The sequence below is a fragment of the Rhodamnia argentea genome, chromosome 9, assembly GCF_020921035.1.
Source record: "Rhodamnia argentea isolate NSW1041297 chromosome 9, ASM2092103v1, whole genome shotgun sequence".
Classification (NCBI taxonomy): domain Eukaryota; kingdom Viridiplantae; phylum Streptophyta; class Magnoliopsida; order Myrtales; family Myrtaceae; genus Rhodamnia; species Rhodamnia argentea.
This window is the reverse complement of record NC_063158.1, coordinates 13385891-13408470: the sequence shown is the minus strand read 5'-3', so window position 1 is coordinate 13408470 and position 22580 is coordinate 13385891. Positions and strand designations below refer to the sequence as shown.

Genomic DNA, 22580 nt, shown 5'->3' with positions numbered 1-22580 from the left:
CACGTCATTTGTCAATGATTGGCCTCCACATCAGTAATTTTCAACCTAAATTAGCCAAATGAACTCAAGTGATACCAATATGAAAAGGTTTAAGACTAAATCGATCCAATTAAAAACAATTAATATTGACTTTTTTAGTACTTTTCCTCAAATCTAGGCCAAGAGGTTTATGGCCACCTTTTTTAGGGTGAGGTTGCCTCGCCTAGATCAGGCAAGAGCCTTGCAGTCCTCACTTGTGGCTGGCAACTACCCCTTATACATATATATATATATATATATATATATATATATATATATATATAGAGGGTAAAGAGAGAGAGAGAGAGAAGAAGAGGGAGAGGGAGAGGAGAGGGAGAGGGAGAGGGAGAGAGAGAGAGAGAGAGAGAGAGAGAGACAAAAATTCAAACAATTTTTAAAATGTCCACGTTAGGGCCGACCGCGCCAAATATGACGGACTAAAATTGATCGGATGGATCAATTGACAAAACATGACAAGATTTAAGACTAAATTGGTTCAATTGAAAGGTATAAAACTCAATTGATATCAATATAATATGTTTAGAACTACGTGATTATTTTTCCCTTTTTCATCTATGGGCTCAAACACTCATACATCTCTTGCCCACAAATGTGTTTCTCTCACAAATGCAGGCCAACAGACCCTGGAGGACGCCACATGGTTGTGTGAATAGCTCGAGTATCGTTCGCCGGCCACGATCTGTCTGAATACCTAAGAGTTGCAGTTTCCTCGTTTTCGTGACTGCGTTTCTTGACGAATCCGCTAGGAATACTCTCTGCATGCATGCCCATGAAATTCGTAACAACAGATTTGTAGAAAGAAAACAGTATCAGCACGCATTCACAAGGGAATCGCACAAGAATTTCTACTGTCAGAAATTTTATGGACAGTCTCTACAACCTAATGCAGGCAACGTGCCTTAACCAGCAACGCGAAGGCGAAGCATCAATATTTATGCTCCTAGACTCTAATCTGGGACAGGGTGCATGATCTGAAGTCATTAATCTTGTGATCTCATGATCTGCATGAATAGCAGCCGCAGCCGAATGGAAGAAAAAGAATAAGAACATATCGATGATTCGACTGTGGTTTCATCAACTTGCTGCTTCAATGTTGGCTTTATGGCATGCCGATCACCTAAAACAGAAGCCAAATACATAAGAGTAACAAAGGTTTTCCGTGCTAATTTCGTGCATCTGCCGTCGCTTTACCGCCAACCAACGCTCGGGTGCGGTAAAGCATCGCTTACCTTTATTGTCATCATCAAGCATAACCGACATTGATTCGTAAAAACCCTAGGCATGCTTCTGCACTCCGCTCGTCCTGTCTGTAGTCATATGAAATAGTTCAAAGCATATGGCTATGGAGCATCAAGTTGAGCATAGGTGATCGTACCAACACCATCACACATCAACACCCAACGATCACTTTAGCGGTCGGCTCAACCAACACTACTAACCAGACTAATCTACAAATATATGAAGAAACTCACTCACAATCAACAAGCTTCAAAGCATAAAATCTCACTCACACAAGCTGCCTTCTCTTCTCTTCTTTTCTTTCTTCTTCCCCTGTTTTTCTTCTGAACCATCGATATATGCGGTTGGGAACATTCTGGTTAAAGTAGATTTGCATTCTTTGGTTTGCAATTTACCTGGAAACAAGATGATTTGTCGAGCAAGCAAAAGTGAGCTCTTCATTGATTAATCACAGTGTATAGATAAAGGAGGCATGAACTAGTGTCAGCTAATCTGTTTCTTGTGTTCCTCTCAGAGCCAAAAACAGCCTAAAGCATGACACCTCCGTCCTTAATCTCAATCGATGTGAATCACTTCTTTATCCGCACTACGGAAAATGGAGACTCTGAACATGATATTGTCCTTATCGATGAGCTTGAACACGCAGACATCTCCTTCACGCAAGCAAGCTTCACTTGCGAACGCGGACCAACCGACTGCCAAGCTTGCAATGTGGAATTGTGGATAGCTCCGGAGCTTCAACTCCCACGATCGGCCCGAATAAACAAGCATCACCATTTGCGGTTCTTCTGGAATATACATCTTTATGAACTCCCAGGGAATGTGCTGCTGACATAGTAGTTTGATGACCATCCAATGTATGAGAAGTAACAATCATGATATAAGCATGCAAATTCATGAGAGAAGCATAGAAGATATAGATAAGCTAAGCTCTGGCTTACAAATTTTCTGTTAACATGAGTTGGCTCTATCACAACATTGAAAAACGGATGCTCCGATTCAAATTTGTTAGCTTTTTCATAAGCAGTGACAGGGCTCAGACATGGAGAACTGTGGAAAGCTGGCTCTGAAGAGCTCTCTCGGCATTGCGACTGTTCAACTTGGATCCGACCTGCATTACAAAGAGGAGAATTCTCATAAGCACCAGTATGAGCTCCTCATGAATTGGCCATGAAAGTGTTTAACATGGATTGCAAATCAATATGCTTGATCATTTTCTTGCTCTTCCCAGAAGATGTAACCATGTAGATTTCGCACCTCCCATCCCATATCATTATCTCTCACTGAACGAAGAAAAAGCTTCATAAAAGGTTTATTAGGATTTGAAAATTGATTAAGGATAGAAAGCACATTAGCAGAAACATAACTTATAAAGCAGCTAGTGACTGACCCCTGAAAATTTAGATTTGAATGTGGCGCCATCAGCGAGTGTGCATTGGATTACTATGAACCTCATAAATCATACAGAAGAGTTCATCATCTTGGAAAGCTCATACTAGGGAAAAAAAACAGAAAAAGTGCTCTTTTTATCGATTCATCACTACTGAACTGAACAAAGGAGTCATAATTAGGAACACTGGATTCCTAGGTAATCTAGACAGGGTATAGTGACACTTCAAGTGTTCATCTCAATCAACATAAATCAGGTCCTTACTATCGTTGCTGAAAATGGAGACTCTAAACACTGTGACATCCCCATCAATGAGCTCGAACACGCGGACATCTCTTCCATGAAGACCAGTTTCTCTCGCAAATGAGGACCAACCAGTAGTGAGAAATGGCAGATGTCTGTTCATAGCTCGTCAGCTTCACCTTCCATGATCTGTCGGTGTACCTAAGAGTCGCACTCTTCTTGTTCTTTTGGACATGTTTCCTAAAGAATCCATTAGGAATGTTCTGCCCAGTAGGTGTTCCAACTGTCGAATATCTAAATTCGATCCTATCAACGATGCAAGAAAGTAATGGAAATTCGCACAACACAAGAATTTACGTGGTTCGACAGCGAAGATGTTCCGCCTATCTACGTCCACGGGGAGATGAGATCTATTTCACTAATAACGTAGAAAAGTGTACAGCCGCTCTTTCTCACATCCTCTCTATAAAATAGAGACCTGTTTCGCCCTAAACATATATAGCGAAACCCTACATGGCACAAATTACAAAATTGCCCACATAGCCTAAAATATTTAATTTTTCCATAGAAAACCTTCTATAACTGAACATAAAACGCCTCTGGCGGCTCGGGGGCGCTACCCCCGCGACCTCCACCGAGGCGGCCCCCCCGGACCCCCGCCCGCTCACCGGGGGAGCGGGACCCCCGTGCTGTTCGGTCATAGGGGGCCTTTCGGAACCGCCTCATAATCTCTTCAATAACAGAATATAAGACATCAACCTCAACACCAACCACCAATATATGATAAGGAATTGGATACAATAAGGTTACAATCACAAGAGAAACACGCAAGAAAAGAAGATTTATGATCAACTTTTGCTAAGTTCAGGAGTTTGAATCAACCGTTTTCACTTGCTATGGGAGTTATTAATCATAACCAGTTAACGTTAAGCTTTCGCGTCTAAATGGGGAAGCACATGCTCATGGACAAAAGCTGAAGCCATCAATTTTCAGACAAGATATAGATAGGATTCATATTTGAGTTTGACTCATCCCGTGAACATTTCAAGCAAAACAACGTGTCATGTGGTTTCCTACGCAAACCAAATCAACTTGGTAGAAACTAGAATATAAGGCAAAATACAAACAGTGGCAGTGTTTGAATTCGACATGGGACACCAACAAATAAAGCGCCGGATCCTACCAAACGTCTGTGAACACAAGTAGGCCGCATCACCAATTTGAAAAACGGATGGTCCGACTCGAACTGGCTGGCTAATTCAAGAGCGGTGCAACGCCTTGGACCTGTAGAACCACAGAAAACCAGCTCAAGATGACTTACCCTGCATCCAAATTGTTTAAATTTGTCTGCACTTATGAGATGAGAACTGCACCAGATTTTATCAATTCACTGATAATGACATTTGCAGCGACGGAAAAATAACGTAATCCATAAATTCGAGATAAAGATAACTCGATGTAGTAAATTTGTCATCGCCTACTACGATTTTTCCACATACTTCGTCAATCAACATAGAACAATAGCTTACTAGAAGTTTTGAAGAAACACGAGAAGAACTGAGGAAGGAGCGCTATGCCGATAAGGAACACAGCTTAGAACACAAGTCGCACCTCCAAATTCTCGCGACGAGCTGTTTGGACTTGGCTGCGAACAAGGCAGGAAACCCCCCCGAAATCTTCGATTTCAATGACATTTTCCTCTTCTTGCGAGACCAATTCGCCCTCAGGGCCCGAAAAATCACTATTGATGCTCAAGGGATAATCATTCTCGGAAGCACTCTTACCGAATATTATCACATGGAAAGTGGAGTCCCCTTCATACTTGAACATTATGACGTGACCGTGACCGATCAAATGATGCTCCATGGATTTCCGCCACCCTTTCCACAACCAAACCATGTCATTGCGACTTTTTTTCTAGTTTCACAGGCCAGGTGGAACCCCCTGGAACCTTGAGAAGCACCAAACCTGAGATATCTTTTCCATATCTTCTTAAGAAGCTTTATGGAATTCCCTGTCATGAGTATCTATGGTAAATCCATTGCCCTTACTTGAAGCTAGATTCAAAGATGCCAAAAATGAAAAACAGGAAACTTTACATATTAGCCTGTAGATGAACGATCAATTAGCATACTAAATAGGCTCGCGCTTTTTTCACTCCTATTATGACTTTGACATTCGTTTTTATTTGTGTTTTGACCATTTTATCCTTTGTATGGCCCACTACTTTTAATACAACTTTATATGCTTCCTTTTTTATTTATTATTTTATCGATTCTTTTGTTTTCTTTCGACAAAAAAAAAAAAAAAACTCTTTTGTGTCCTTTCTTCTTTTTCACGGGTCCCACTTTCCTCCTTTTTCGTTTTTTCCTTTTCCACGCCTCCCACTCCTACTTCTTCTTCCTCCGAAAACCCGACTCCCCTGTTTATTATCTATCATGGCAATCCCATCATTCTCCCGTATCTCTGTCCTCTATTTTGATTAATGACATGTTCGTCCTCATCCATTCTTTCCATGATACCCTTTTGATAAGATTTTATTCTCTAAGTCGGAAATCAAATGGAAAGTTTTTCGACTAACAAATGCGGTTCGAATCAGTATAGTTGTAGTCAATAGCCATAAGGGGATCCCATTGGAAACGTTAATATTAATCAAAATCATTAATTACAATTAGAAGAGTTCAGAAGAATAGATGTTTTCGGTCCTAGGATGGGCTAACACTAACAAACTCCGAGCTCGGGGACAAGAGATGTAGTCATTGACAGCGAGAAGAATGCGGGCTGCTTGACGGGTGGTTAATATCCAATGCATCAAACAGCTGTCTCAAGAGGCCAGCCTATAAGAGAAGGAACAAAAAGAGTTGAGTCTCGATACCAGATGGATTTTCCTCGCATATGATGGGTTTTCTTTTAAAAGACATAACTCATATTGAATATAGTAAGCATAAATTTAAATATTCCGAAGACATGCCTTGTGCAATTAAGTAGCACCCGGTGAACGAAGTTTTCAAGAGTGGCCAATTTGTCCATCGGAGTAGCCATTTGGCCTATGTATTTTGTGACATTTCCCGAAGCAGTAGGACTCGGTGTGGTCGAAGAAAGTGAGTCCACGAGGATTGCTGTAGCACTTCCATTCCCCGAGATAGAGCATCTTGGGCTTGTTGCAAAGATTTGGTGCAAATTACATATGCCCATCAACTATTGATCCGTCAAAGGCTTAAGGTGGTTACCAAGAATTTGCAAGTCCAAATCATGCGGACAACAAAGGATTAATTCCCACACCACCCTTCTATCTTAGTCAACGGGGAGGAGCTTGTAAATAAATCGATCGCCTTGTGAAGTTAAGAGAACAGAAAGACGGGATGACGATAGGATTGACATCATGGATAATAAAAACAAGGACGTCGTGGTTTCTAGAACAAGAAGGAGTGGAGGCGTGGAAAGGAAGAAGAAGGAGGAGGAGGAAATTGGGACCCGTAAGAAAAAGAAGAAGAAAGGAAACAAAATAGTTGATAAAATAATAAATAAAAAATGAAACATATAAATTGTATCAAAAGTGATGGGCCACACAAATGATAGAATGGTTAAAATACATATAAAAAGGATTGTTAAAGTTATATGAGGAGTGGAAAAAGAGCGAGCCTATTAAATAATATGACAAATTGTAAACGAATTTCCGAACAAGCGGGTCATGTTCAACTTCTTAAAAAAAAAAATTTTTAGAGATACCCATTGTCTTGTTTACAGGAAAAAAAAAAAAACGAATGAACTTGGCCTTAAAGCTTTGATTTTTATTGTACATTTTGCCCTTTCTGCTAGAATTAAACAGCTCGTTGCAAACCAGGGACGTCCTTGACGAAACAGCTTGAGCTGTGACAGGTCATTCAAGATGTCGCGCCATGCGCAATACAACAAGAGACGCGATGATTAATGGGCATGCGACGAACTGTGAAGCAGGGACGAACTTACGAGCTTTCCCGATTCGAGCGTGTGAGAGAGTATGATCTTGAAGAAGTGGGGACGGCTTGGTGGACTAGCAGGAGTTATCTTCTGCTCGGGACCTTCGCCTTCTCTCCGGCGATCACGACGGAGTTGTCGGCGACGGCAAGCCACGATCAATCGCCGGTGACGGTGACCGGCTTACTGCTGCAGAAGGGGGGGAGGAAGAAGGTGGAGGAGAAATGATTTGGTGCGTTTTCGTCATTTCATTCCCCCCCAATGCACTGTCAGCTTTGCACGTGGCTTTTCCTGATTTGGTGCCTTTCCCAAAACAATTAGTATTATTATTAAAAGGGTTAATATCACGAAAAACTTCAAACTGATATATTTGTAATAAATTTATCCCAAATTATTTTTTTGACCATAAAAAATTCCAAACTAGTACATTTGTGACAAATTTACCCTAAACCGATACATACTCGACAAATTTACACTCCGTTAATTTTAATTAAATCTAATCGTCAAATTACTGAATTGGATGACATGCGATAATTGATGAGTATACTAGTTTAGGGTTTTTACTCTATATTGTCACAGTTGTATCAATTTAGAATTTTTCATGGTATTAACCCAACTTTACAAAAGGTAAATTTGTCATAGGCACATCGGTTTGGGGTTTTTCGAAGTTAAAAAAATTAGTTTATGGTAAATTTGTCACATATATACTTGTTTAGGATTTTTTATGGTAAAAAAATAGTTTGTGGTAAATTTGTCACACATGTACCAGTTTGGGGTTTTTCGTGATCAAAAAAATAATTTGGGATAAATTTGTCACAAGTATACCGGTTTAGGGTTTTTCATGGTATTAACACTTATTAAAAACACTGGCAAAAATTAAATTATTACTTCTTCTTTTTCATTCCAAAACAGATATGTCTCAATTGCGAGTTGATTATCGGTAAATAAAGCGCCCATCATGTCGGCTAGACGTGGTACTCGCAAATCACTAAATATTTTCTCTCCCGTCATAGAACGTAGATGAATGGAGAACAAGGTAAATAATTTAAGATTAGAAAACCAACTTATAATCAAGGAGAAAAGGTTGCTAGCGTTTCATGTTTTTAGCTCATTCAGTTAATTTATTGTTTTCGTTAATTTAGTTTTCTCTCATTTTGTATGTTTTTGTCGGAGAGAATTTTTTCCGCCTAAGTGAGATGTAAATGTACTTTTTACCTCTTAAAAGCTATCCGCGTTGCGCATGCAAATAGAAAATATTACCGAGTTAACAAAAGTTCGGGGCTGTACTGTGTAAGAATTAAAAAGTTTAGGAGCAAGCTTGTCCTACCACAAAAGTTCATAAGTTTTTTTTTTTTTTGGTAATTTTCGCTTACATGCTGATTCATTAAAGGCAAACAATATTATCATGCAAATCAAAGTAGAAAATAGTTATTTCATTATTGTTATGGAAAAGTGTCCAAAAAGTCTTAAAATATTTGTAGTTGTGCCAATACAGTCCAAAATGTTTCAATTATGTCGATTTAGTCTTAAACCTTTTGTATTTGTATTAATTGAGTCCATCCGACCAATTATTCGGAAATCGCTAAACTGGGCATCGTCTGTCCCATGTGGGATGACAGGCACTGACGTGGAGGTTAAAAATATGAACTTTTAGTCCTTTTGTTTTTTTTGCCTTTTTTTGCCACGTGATACTATGCTTGCAGAGTGTGCTGGCGACTGGGCCACAGAGGGCCACAACCTGCGAGTGCCCGACTCGGGTCAAGCCCAGCATTGGGTTTGTCGCCCAATGCTTGGGCACATTGGAATGGGCCAGTTTGGCCCACTATGAGACTTGGGAAGCATTTCCCCTTTTACTTCCATTTTAACCCTACAAATAAACATTTCTTCTTCTTTTTTTGTCAAATATAAATAAACATTTCGAGTGCGTTTGTTTCATGAAAAATAAAATATTTGAAAAATATTTTCAAAAAAAAAAAATGCTTGTATCTTTTAAAAAAATTAGTTAATGAAAAATATTTTCATTATCGATAACACTTTAAGCCTAATTATTTTTACAGTGATAAAAATATTTTACATTCATTCATTTTTATGAGTGATACAAGCATTTATTTTTTGAAAAATATTTTTCAAATCTTTGATTTTTCATGAAACAAGCACACCCTTCATTTGCTCATTTTCCTCACAATTTCAAAGCTCTCCCTATCCAAGTACGCGTCCCCTGTCTTCTCTCTTTAGTTAATAGTTTGAAAAAATGACATAAATGGTTCTTAAAATTTGGTTCAATATGCAATGTGATCCTTGAAATGTATGAAATCTTCAGTGTTTTCCCTTCCAATAATTCAAAATCGGGGACAACATTAAATATTTTTATATAGTTTAGGGACTAAATTGAATAAATTTCAAAAGTTCATGGATCAAATTACACATTACGTTAAAGTTTATAAGTCATTTGTGCCATTATCCCTAATAGTTTCGCATGTTAAAGCGAAGCTCTTTGAAAATATGTTCTCATTTTAATAAAAAGTTGTTCTATTACTGAAATGGAAGGATAAGATTTTGATGGAAAACATGTTATTCTACGATAAATATCGTATGCATTCATATAAAAAAAGTAGGAGTGAGCATGGTTCTAGGGTAGAACCGAGAACCGGATAATTGAATCGAAGGTTCGGATCCGGTTCCCCGTTCTGACGTGCCAGGGTCAAGTTCTTGGCTTTGACGTGCCGGCGTCCGGTTTCGGTCCGTTTCCTGATTCTAATGTGCCGGGGTTTGATTCCCAATTTCAAAGTGCTAGGGTTCGTTTCTCGGTCCCGCATTTTTATGAAGCATGAGCTTCTTTAATTCAGTTCTCATGGCCAGGAAACAAATCCTTCCTCGCAACTTCATTTGGCTCTATATGAATGTCTTCTATTTTGATGTAAATGGAGTTGTATTGATAGGTTTTCGGATACTTTGGAACCGGACCCGGAACCCGTGACAGGGTAGGTTCTAGGTTCCATGATAGGTTTAGGTTTGGAAAAATAAGAAACCTATACTAGTAGGTAGGTTTCAAGTTCCGGGAGGAACTTACCCGGAACCTAAAACCGTTCACTCCTATGGAAAAGCCAATGAATGAAGTTGTGCGAATGGATTGGAGAGGTGGAAACCTTGAAGACCAATAGTGTACTTCCACCAAATTTCAAGAGTTTTTATTTTTTATTTTTTGAAGTACCTTTTCCCTTATCAAGTTCACTAATTATTTCACGAACCAAACGACACAAATTGGCCTAAAGGAAACGGTCTTTTCAAAAAGAGAAAAATTAGTTTTTCGAAAAGTGAAAATCACTATATTTGATTATTATCAAATGCTCGTTATTTATCCGTTAAATAATTACCCGATCAATCAATTGCCATTACATCACATAATAATTCTTCAAAATATGAGCACTTATCTTTTTATTAAGGGATAATGACATAAATAATCTCTAAATTTTGACCTACAATGTGATCCTTGAATTTTGTAATTTGACCAATATGTTTCCTAAACTTTTGAAATAATGTTCAACTTAGTCCCTAAGCTATAGGAATGTGTTTAATATAGTCATTCTATTAATTCAAGTTCAGGACAACACATGACATTTTTTTATAGTGCAACGACTAAGTTGAACATGTTCCAAAATTTTGGAGGCCATGTTGAGCAAATTGAAAGTTCATGAACCACATTGTCCATTAAGCTAAAATTCAGGGATCATATTGGTCAAATTAAAAGTTCAAAGACCACATTACATACCGAACCAAAATTTAGAAATCCTTTGTGTTATTTTCCCTTCTCTTTAACCATAGGGTCACTTACCTCTTCTCCCATACTTTTGGCATAAGAACATGGTACTGCGATTTCCTCCACCACTCGAGCATGGGATAATTTCCAATTCGGTCCTAAAGAAAAAGAAACGAAAATGAAGAGGTACATCATTTGTTTCATCTCTCCTTTACCTTTTAGCTCTCTTTGTTTTTCCTCTCTTTTTTTCCCTCCTTTTGAAAACCAAAATAAATGTTGTTTTACAAGATCCTCGCTTGGACGATTGAAGAAAGGAAGAAATGAAAATTTGAAGAAATTGTGAAATTACACAAGATTGAAAAAGTCAAACAAAAAAAAAAAAATTATGATAGACTGGCACAATTTGGTCGCACATCGTGAGAGCTTTCCAATGACACCCGCAATCGGATTATTTGAGAAATGATTATGTAATTGTCTCTACTACTCCTTTTCCCCTGGAAATCGGGTAAGAATATGAGCTTTACTACATTCTTCTTCCCCTGTTGTTCTTCTAAACCATCAATGACTTGTTCTCATGAACCTTCTGATTCAAGTAGATTTGCAATTAACATAAAACAAAGATTTATGCTAGAACTTTCCTAAAGGACGACACTTGCCGTTGTTATTCAACGCGGATCAATTACTTTATCCGCACTCCTAAAGATGGAGACTCTGAACACAATATTGTCCCTATTGATGAGCTCGAACATGCAGACATCTCCTCTGTGCAGGCTAGCTTCTCTTGCGAACGCGGACCAACCGACCCCCAAGGATGAACTACAAGAGCGCCAATAGACCTGGAGCTTCACCTCAAATGATCGGCCCAAGTACACAAGAGTCGCCATTCGATAGTCTTTCTGAATGTGTGTCTTTATGAATTGCCATGGAATGGTCTGCTCACATAGTAGTTTGATGACGACCCGATGACAAGAAACGAACATAATATAAGCATGCGAATTCATGAGCGAAAACATAGAAGACGTGGACAAGTTAAGCTCTGGCTTACCATATGATTTCTGTTCAAATGACTAGGGCGCATCACAATATTGAAAAACGGATTCTCTGATGCAAATTTGCACGACTTTTCAGGAGCAGTGACAGGGCTCAGACATGGAAAGTGTGGAAAGCTGACTCTGAAGAGCTCTCTCGGCATTGAGACTGTTCGATTTGGATCCGACCTGCAATGCAAAGAGGAGAATTGACATTGAAAGAATTTAGAATGGATTGCAAATCAATATGCATGATCATTTTCATGCTCTTCCTAGAAGATGTAACTGAGCAGATTTTGCACTTCCCAAATCATTACGTCATCAAGACAAAATGCTTCTTAAAAGGCCTTTTGGGATTGGAAAACAGATCAGGAGTAGAAAGTACATCAGCAAAAACATAACTTAGAAGCAACAAGTGACTGACACCTGCAAATTTAGATGTGAATGTGGCATCATCAGCGAGTGTGCATCTGATTTATTACGAAGAATTCATCATCTTCGAAGGCTCATATCTTAGGAACAAAAAACAGAAAAAGAGTGCCCTTATAATTGATTCATCACCGCTGAACTGAACAAAGGAGTCATTATGTGGAATACTGAGTTCCTAGGTGACTTAGACAATGTGGAATACTGAGTTCCTAGGTGATTTAGACAGCGTCCAATGGAACTTCTAGTGTTCATCTCAATCGACACAGATCAGGTCCTTACCATTACTGCTGAAAATGGAGACTCTGAAGATAATGTTATCCCTCTCAACGAGCTCAAACACGCAGACATCTCGTACACGGAGACCAGTTTCTCTTGCAAATAAGGACCAACCGATAGAGAATCCCCTATCTCTGGGTTCATATCTCCACAGCTTCACGTACCATGATCTGTCTGAGTACCTAAGAGTCACGATTTGCTTGTTCTTTTGAACATGTTTCCTGAAGAATTCACAAGGGATTCTCTGCCAGTAGGTGTTTGAACAACCAATATATGATTAGAAAAGGTGATAGAATAACGATACATTCACAAAGACAAACACGCAAGAAACGTAGATATATGATCAAACTTTGCTGAGTTCAGGAGTTCTAATCAACCGTTTTTACTTGCTATGAAAGTCATTAATCATAATCAATTAACCTGCAATTTCAAGTCTAAAATGGGAAGTCTATGCTCATGGAAAAAAACTGAATCCATCAATTTTCAGACAAGATATAAATAGGATTCATACTTGACTTTGACTTCTCCCAGGAACATTTCAAGCAAATAACATGTCATGTGGTTTGCTACACAAACCAAATCAACTTGGTAAAAACTAGAATATAAGACGAAATACAAACAGCGACCATGTTTGCATTCGACATATGAAACCAACAAATAAAGCTCCAGATCCTACCAAAAATTTCTGGACAGAAGTAGGACGTATCACCACTTTGAAAAAGGGATGGTCTGACTCGAATTGGCTGGCTAATTCAAGAGCGGGGAAACACCTTGGACCTGGAGAACCACGGAAAACCAGCTCAAGAAGACTTACTCTGCATCCAATTTGTTTAATTTAGTCTGCACTTAAGAGATAGAACTGCACTATATTCTATCAATTTAGTGATTATGACATTTGCAGCGATGGAAAAATAATGTAATCCACAGTTTCAAGATAAAGACCACTTGATGTAGTAAATTCGTCATCACCTTCAAGTTAGAACACAACTTAGAACACAACTCACACCTCCAAATTCTCGTGACGAGCTGTTTGGACTTGGCCACGAACATGGCACGAAACCCTCTGAATCTTCAATTTCAATGATATTTTCCTCTTTCTGCGAGAGGAATTCGCCCTCGGGGATCGACACATCACTTTTGATGCTCGAGGGATAATCAATCTCGGAGGCACTCTTATCGAATATTATCACATTGAAGATGGAGTCCCCTTCATACTTGAAGACTATGAGGTGACCATGACTAATCGAATAATGCTCCACGAATTTCCTCCACCCTTTCCACAACCAAACTGTTATAATGTGTCTCGAGTTTAAGCCCAAAGAGAAAATCTATCTTAATTGTGAAAGTTATCTTAAAGATAACGGATATTATTTTGAAGGTGCGATCAAGATTAGATAAAGTTTGTTGGAAATTTCTGAGCTAATTCGGATGTGGACTTTGACTTGGTCAAAGAAAATAAATAAAAGAGGAATTAAGAGACGCCAACTTTTAGTGGGACTCTCTGCAAAAGAGAAAAAAAAAGTTTTTTTATTCGCTTATATATAAGTCAGGGGAGGATTCTGAGAAACAAGACTGAAGTGCCGCTTCTGTGCGAGTGCTTGTTATCCAAAGAAGTGCAGAGGAGTCCTCGTGAGTTTCGTTGACGTTGCATCCAACTTGAAGAAATTTTGTCGCAAGATCAACTCCGTGCGAGACAATTGTTTTCTTCGGAAATTTCATGACTACGTGTTCTAGCCAAGAAATTCTTGTGGTAAGAATATATATGTAATTCCTTTACGATATTGAAAGATTAATTCGTGAGGAATTGGGGCTAAACCTTGTGTGGGTTCTTGAATGTAATTGGGGCTTGGAAAACACTGAGAGTGTTTGAGTTACTCGAGTTTGGTCCGTAATCTCCGTGTATCGCTCGTTCTATAGTGGAATTCGTTGCTGCTCTTCTCGTGGACGTAGGTCTCTACGACCGAACCACGTACATCCAGTGTCCGATTTATTTTCTTGTTCTATCTATTTATTGTTCGATCGCTTGTTCCGCGCAACAATTGGTATCAGAGCTAGGCTTATCGAGTTGAAGCGAATCGATGGCGACAGAAGAAGTAAAAGTGAAAATCGACAGATTTGAGGGGAAGGACTTTGGTTTTTGGAAGATGCGAATTGAAGACTATTTATATCAGATGAAGCACTTGCCCTTGTTCGGGGAGAAACCGAGACGATGAAGCAAGCGATTGGGAATTCTTTGGATAGACAGCGCGGGTGTTATTCGACGACGTTGGCTCGTAACGTCGCGTTTAATATCGTCAAAGAGAAGACCACTGCGGGTTTGATGAAAGCCCCATCGGATATGTACGAGAAGCCCTCTGCGATCAACAAGGTCTATCCGATGCGACGTCATTTAATTTGAAGATGAGCGAAGGTGCGTGCATTGCTAATCATATCAATGAATTCAATGTGATTGTTAGTCAATTGAGTTCGAGTTGATATTGACTTTGAAGATGAGGTATGTGCTTTGATTCTATTATCCTCATTGCACATAGCTGGAATACTACTATATTCTGTTAGTAATTCTTCCGGGTCAACAAGTTTGACGTTTGATGGTATTCGAGATTTGATTTTAAGTGAGGATATCCGTAGAAGAGAATCAGCGAATATGTATCTACGCTTTAGTAGGTGAAAATAGAGGAAGAACGATACTCGTGGTAGTAGAAGTAGTATGAACTCAAATAGACGCGATCGATCTAGGATCAAGCGGTCTTTGTCTGTTGAACCGTGGCAAGAGAGGGCATCTTAGAAGGAATTGTTTAAAGCTGAAAAACGAAACAGGTAAGGGAATTAGAGTTGAATCTAGACAGATGATGTTGCAATGTAGCGGATGATGTCTGATGGTGTCGATAGGGTTTTGTCTCATCACGAGAATTCGTCATTTGACGGATGGATTATGGATTCTGGTTGTTCTTTTCATGCTACACCAAATAGGAACCGGTTTGCTACTTATCAGTGCACGGATAGTAGTAAAGTGCGGTTGGGTAACAACGCCGAATGCGATATTGTAGGTGTTGGTGATGTTAAAATCGGGATGCATGATGGTATTGTCGGGACATTGACTGGAGTAAGATACGTTCCAGAATTGAAAAAGAACTTAATTTCCTTGGGTGCTCTAGATTCATCTGGATGCGGGTATTCTTCACAAGGTGGAGTTCTGAAGGTTGCTCGAGGTGTCTTGGTGATAATGAAAGGAATCAAGCATGGAAGCCTGTATGAACTTCAAGGTGAGACATTGATAGGTTTCGCTCCAGAGACGTCGGTATCTGTTCGAGGGTCTAACGATTGCTCGAGGAAGACTTGGGTGTCTGTGCCGAAGCACAAGTTTGATCTTTTGTCGAGGAACACGCGGTCGAGAGCTTTGATCGAGGTGGAGACTAATCGATCAAGCATGTGCGAACCGACGGAGCATGTAGTTCTGCTCGAAGCTGGTAAATAAATTCTGCATGATAAATGGCATAGTGAAACACCGCACTAGTGCCGGTAGATCACAACAGTTTGCGAAATTGATGAGCAGAACATTACTAGAGACATCTCGTAAAATGATCTCTAGTGCTGGTATGGCTAGAAGAGTTCTAGCGGACGCGCTTAGTATGGTGAGCTACCTAGTGAACAGATCTCCATCGATCGCAATCGGCTATTGGACTCCCAAAGAAGTGTGGTCGAGTAACGTTGCTAATTATTCTAATTTTAGAATATTTAATTGCCCGTGTTATTATCGAGTAAGTGATGGTAAGCTCGATGTGAGGGCAAGGTGCATATTCTATGGCTATGCACGAGGTGAGCGGGGCTATATGTTGTGGTGCTCAAATATAAATTCACCTCTAAAAAAAAGATTACCTTTGACGAGTTTCCGATACTTCGGGCTAGGAGTGTTTGTGGCGGTATCAATACGGATCTGGACGGTGTTCAGCTTGAGGTGAAGTTGCAACCGGAAACTCCTAAGGTAGCAGATACTAGCGCAATAATCAACACGGATGGTGCTTATAGCGAGGTGGAGCCCGTAGAGCCAACGGTTGTTCTTAATCCTGATATTGATAAGGTACGTGTTCGATCTCACGACAGATATGGATGCAACAGTGGTTTTGCTTTATCTGCGATTAAGGAGCTTGTGTCAGAATGTCCTTGTAGAGCAGTAAAAGGTGCATGTTCAGTTGGTATTCTGATGAGGTCCAGGATTACGGCGAAGTTCAAGCGCGGCTTGGACTTGGATGATATCTGTGGCGGTTGAGCCCATTGGGGCTATTGGGAGAGTAGTAGCGATGGAGTTCGGATACTAGCGAAGCGATTGGATTTGGCTCTCAAACGTCAAGCCAAGGTGGAGATTGTTATAATGTGTCTCGAGTTTAAGCCCAAAGAGAAAATCTATCTTAATTGTGAAAGTTATCTTAAAGATAACGGATATTATTTTGAAGGTGCGATCAAGATTAGATAAAGTTTGTTGGAAATTTCTGAGCTAATTCGGATGTGGACTTTGACTTGGTCAAAGAAAATAAATAAAAGAGGAATTAAGAGACGCCAACTTTTAGTGGGACTCTCTGCAAAAGAGAAAAAAAAAGTTTTTTTATTCGCTTATATATAAGTCGGGGAGGATTCGAAAACAAGAGGCCGAAGCGGAGTGCTTGTTATCCAAAGAAGTGCGAGGAGTCCTCGTGAGTTTCGTTGACGTTGCATCCAACTTGAAGAAATTTTGTCGCAAGATCAACTCTGTGCGAGACAATTGTTTTCTTCGGAAATTTCATGACTACGTGTTCTAGCCAAGAAATTCTTGTGGTAAGAATATATATGTAATTCCTTTACGATATTGAAAGATTAATTCGTGAGGAATTGGGGCTAAACACTGTGTGGGTTCTTGAATGTAATTGGGGCTTGGAAAACACTGAGAGTGTTTGAGTTACTCGAGTTTGGTCCGTAATCTCCGTGTATCGCTCGTTCTATAGTGGAATTCGTTGCTGCTCTTCTCGTGGACGTAGGTCTCTACGACCGAACCACGTACATCCGGTGTCCGATTTATTTTCTTGTTCTATCTATTTATTGTTCGATCGCTTGTTCCGCGCAACACAAACCATGTCATTGCTACTCTTTTCTAGTTTCACAGGCCAGGTGGAACCACCTGGAACCTTGAGAAGCACCGAACCCGCAAGACCTCCTCCATATCTTCTTAAGAAGCTCTTTGGAATTTGCTGTCATGAATATTTATGTTAAATCCATTGCCCTTATTTGAAGCTAGATTCAAAGATAACGAAAAAGAAAAACAGGGTTCTTTACATTTTACGCTGTAGATGAACAATTTCCACAGACAATGCGGTCACGTTCAATTTCTAACAAAAATCCACTGCATAACTTGTAATACAAATTTGTAAGACCAGACTCAATATCCTTTTGGTTTGGTGATACCTATTACCTTGTTTACAGAAAAAATGAAGAAGAAAAAGCCCCGGATGAACTTGGCCCTAAGGCTTTTACATTTTTGGTTTTCATTTGTGATTTTTCCCCTTTTGCTAGAATTGAACAGTCCCTTGAGAACCAGAGACGTCCCTTGACGAACCATCATGAGTGGTGAGAGTTCATTCAAGAAGACGCCAGGCACAATGCAAGAGACGCGTGATGGTCGAGGCGAAATCGAAAATGTCGTGAAGATGATTGATGGGCATGGAGCGAGCGGTGAAGTGTGGACGAACTTACAAGCTTTCCGGATTCGGCCGCGCAGGAGAGTACGATCTTGGAGAAATGAGGACGGCTTGGCGGGCTAACAGGAGTTATCTCCGGCTCGGCACCTTCGCCTTCTCTCCGGCGACGGCGACTGCGTTGTTGGATAGGGCAAGCCATGATCAATCGCCGGTGACTGCGACGGGCGGACTGCTGAAGAAGAGGAGAGGAGGAGGAGGAGAAACGATTACTTTGGCGCGTTTCCGTCATTTCATTTTCCAACGTACTGTCTGCTTTACACGTGGCTTCTCCTGATTTGGTGAAAATTAGAAATTAGAAATATAATTGAAATGTGTAAATTTATCCTTCAATAGCTAGCCGTTGGAGAGGACCATGGATGTCAAGTTGGAATGGTACCGTCATTCACTCTTGTAACTAGAGAAATTCTTAAATAACTAGCAAAATGAGGAGAATCAAAACGTCTTTCTCTTCTTAAAATACTAGCAAAAATCATATTTCTTTTTCTTTATTATTCTAAGTCAATGGCCATGTCTCAGAGTTATGAGTAGATATCAGTAAATAATCGCCCACCAAGTCAGCTGCTGATGTGGCATTTGCAAATCATTAAATATTTCCTCTTCAATTACAGAGAAGTAACTTGCACAACGTGGATGAATGGAATTACCGTGATGACTACGTCGAGAGAATGTGAATTTTGCTAGGGGCGGTGGTGGTTTCCATTTAGAACATAGAAGAGATAAACAATTTAAGATTAGAGAAGTAAATTGTAATCAAAGAAAAAAAGTTACTATTATACTTAACGTTTGATGTTTTTAAAATATAGAAGAGATAAACAATTTAAGATTAGAGAAGTAAATTGTAATCAAAGAAAAAAAAGTTACTATTATTCTTAATGTTTGATGTTTTTAGCTTATTCAGTTAATTTATTGTTTTTGTCATTGTTTACGGTAGGGCAATAGAGAGAATTTTTCGGCAAAAAAGAAGGTAATAGAGAGAATTTTTACACCAAGTGAGATGAAAATATGCTTTTACCACCTTAAAAGTCATTTACGTTGCACATACTAACAGAAAATATAACTAAGTTAACGAAAGTTTAGGGCCATATTTCATAATGATTGAACGTTTGGTAGTAAACACGTACTATCACAAAAGTTCAAAAGTATTTGGAAAATTTTCAACTAAGGTTATGAAGTGCTCTCATTTTCTCAAATAAAGGTCCCAAGTGGACTTGTTTTCAAAGAAGAGCTTGAAGTGATCTCATTGTTTAAAAAAAAAAGAATTGACCAAGGATTTTTTCTTATCTTTTACATTATTTGATTTTTTCCCCTTTTCCCTTTTTTTTTCCTTTCTAGTTTTTCCCTTTCCCCCCTCCCTTTTTGATGGCCAATTGGCCACCGGTGAGGGCTGGGCAACCTCACCTCATTGGCCATAGGTGAGGATGGCCCTCGCCAAATCGGGCGGGGGCTTACCTCTCCTAGGCGGTCGTCGAGGGTGGTGGCCTTGCTTGGGCTCGCCTAGGAGAGGGTTGCCCTCGCCTAGGTAGCTACATCGAATTATATGTGAGTCATGTTAACAAGTAGGTAACGGGTTTGTCAAATAGATATAATTAAAAAAAAAGCCCCAATTCTTAAGACCGGCCAATATACTCATTTTCAAAAGAAAAATTTTGTTTTTTCGAGAAGTGAAATATCACTTTATTTGGTTATTAAATAGCAAGTTTCTATCCGTTAAATAAGTGCCTACGAAATATTTATTGCTAATATTCCTATACATTGACGTGTTCTTCTTAACTCTCAAAATTGAATAATTAGCATCGTATCTCATATTGATTCTTCCAAATAAAATTCACTTACCTTTTTAAATATTTATTGCTAATGTCTTCATATTCTTTCCATCTCATAAAGTTTTCAAAATTACCTTTTTTCTCATGCAAATTTTCATTCTGTGTGTGTGAGGGTTCAACGGCACGGCTGGCCTCAAGCTCAATATCGCTATGAGATGAGCCCCCAAAGGCTAGACGCACAATTTTATATCCATATTTGAACAAATTTTGATCAAAAATGCAACCTCGATAAAACCTATGATATAGTAGTACAATTTTGTTGCGATTTGTAAGAGGCTTTTCAACGGCGCCCATTTGCTAGAGGTGAGTAAATTGGACTAGATTGGCCCGGACTGGCCTTGGATTAGACTAGACTAGCCGGGTTGGTTTGGTTTTCGTTCCATGGTGGATAGGACCGGATCGGACCACCTAGAATATATGTAAATACACACAAAAAAAATTAGGAAAAAATTAGAAAACTTTGAAGAATTAATTAACCTAATTTCTCCATCTTCTGCTTGACACTCACTCCTCTCTTCTTGCTCAACGCTTGCGTCTCCCTTCCCAACGCTAGCTCTACTCGGTGCTCACTCCTCTTGCCTTTGCCTCTTCGCTCGCTCCTCTCGCAGTCCTATGTCTCGCTCGTCGACGTCATTGCTCTTCTCTCGTTTCTTACTTGGATTCGGTGAAGTACAAGTGTAATCCCACTTTGAGTTTGATTCTTTTCAACTCGAGGAGAATGATGTGAGAGCATAATCCTGTTTCAGTTGTTTTAAATATTTTTCTTCCTAATTTAGTCTTTTCTCATTATTTTAGGATTGTAAGCACTCATATAATAATTGTATGATTGTCATACGTATGTATTATTATATTGGATGATTGAGATTAGAAATTATTAGTTTAGATCCTAATGATAGATTTTTATAAGTAGCTGGTGTTAGTAGTTTCACTGGGATCGAATCGGATCGGACTGCCGATCTCGAAAATTTGGGGACCGAGACCAAATCGGCCCGGACCATGCACACCTCTAGATATTGCAGCTTGACATTTTTAAAGTTTAAATAATAACATCACATTGATTTGGCCATAAGCTTTGCAATGCCTTGAAAATCGCTTCGATGTGAGTTTTCTCGATAGAGAGAGGTGTTGTGATTTTTCATCTAGATCCGGTTTGCTCATTCACGAAAACCATGATGCTGGCACTCTTTCGGAGATTTGCATTTTTGGAATATTCGTTCGCTAACTTTCGTTCATCTCGGTAATCAAATTGATCAGATAATAAATGAAAAAGTTATACTCAATCAAATTTAGTCATCTGTTATTTTTAAAAATCAAGCCCTGTATTATACTTTCACGTGTCTAGTCAAGTCCCTGTATTTCAAATTTATCCAATCAAGCCCTTTTACTTATACAAATTTTATCCAGTTGGCATAATCGGCAGACAACGCGGTCGTTGGCGCTACCTAAAAATCAATTTCAGCTAATGGATTACTAGATTAATTAAAATTAACTAACCTACTTTGTTATGTTTGATGTTTTTAGCTGATTTAGTTAATTTAATGCTTTTGTTAATTTAGTTTTCTCTCATTTTGTGTGTTTTTGTCATTGTTTATGGTAAATAAGGTAATAGTGAGAATTTTTACACCAAGTGAGATGAAAATGTATTTTACCTCTTAAAAATCATGCTTATTGCACATGCTAAACGAAAAAATAACTGAATTAACAAAATTTCAGGTCTATATTGTGGACTGATAGAGAGTTTGGGAGCAAACTTGGACTACCACAAAAGTTCGTAAGTTTTTTTGGAAATTGCTGACATTCTGATTCGTTAAAAGGCAATCAATCTTATCTTGCAAATCAAAGTAGGAAATAGTTCTTTCATTACTATTATGCGAAAGTGTTCAAAAAGTTCTAAACCTTTTGTATTGGTGTCAATATAGTCCTAAATTTTTCAATTTTGTCAATTTAATCCTAAACATTATGCTTTTATTACAATTGAGTCCATCTGCCAATTATAACATGAAATAGTTGACGTGGACGTCGTTTGTCTTATGTGACATGACCGCCGTTGACTTGGACATTTTTTAATTTTTTTTAAAAGAATTTTTTATCAATTTTTTTTCTATCTTTTTACTTTTGGCTAGCGGGGCCTAGATGCCCTCGCTAGATCCGGGAGAGGGAGGGCACTTGAGACCTTGATGCCCTCGCTAGGGGTGAGCGGTTTCAGATTCCTTACAAGTTCCACTTGGAACCTAGAACCAACCCGTCGGAACAGGTTCCTCATTTTTTGGAACCCGAAACCTACCTGTCACACCTTCGAACCCGGAACCTACCCCGTCACAGGTTCTAGGGTTGGTTCCAGGGTACCCGAAAACCTATCAATTACTTTTATTTTCCTTTATTTTTTCATTTTTAGTTAAGCAAAATGAGAGTGAACGCTACAACATCTAAGAGAAAGTAGAGGTGAGTGATTTTAGACTTTGTACCTGTTACATTTAGAACCCGAAACCAATCCATTTGAACACATTTATCATTTTTTGGAACCTTAAACATAAAAAATTGTTTGGCTCCAAATTCTACACTCATCATCGGATGCTATATAACATTATATGATTGTGCAAAAATATATACCAAGAAAAATATAAAAATTTATTTCAGAATTTAGGGTCTAGGTTCCGGGTTCTAGGTAATGGA

At 39.0% G+C, this 22580-nt stretch overlaps 1 pseudogene; it reads right to left on the bottom strand.

Moving 5' to 3' along the window:
* Positions 1-1537: 1537 nt before the first annotated feature.
* The window catches only part of LOC115757297, a 54668-nt pseudogene continuing 33625 nt past the window's right edge, over positions 1538-22580 (bottom strand).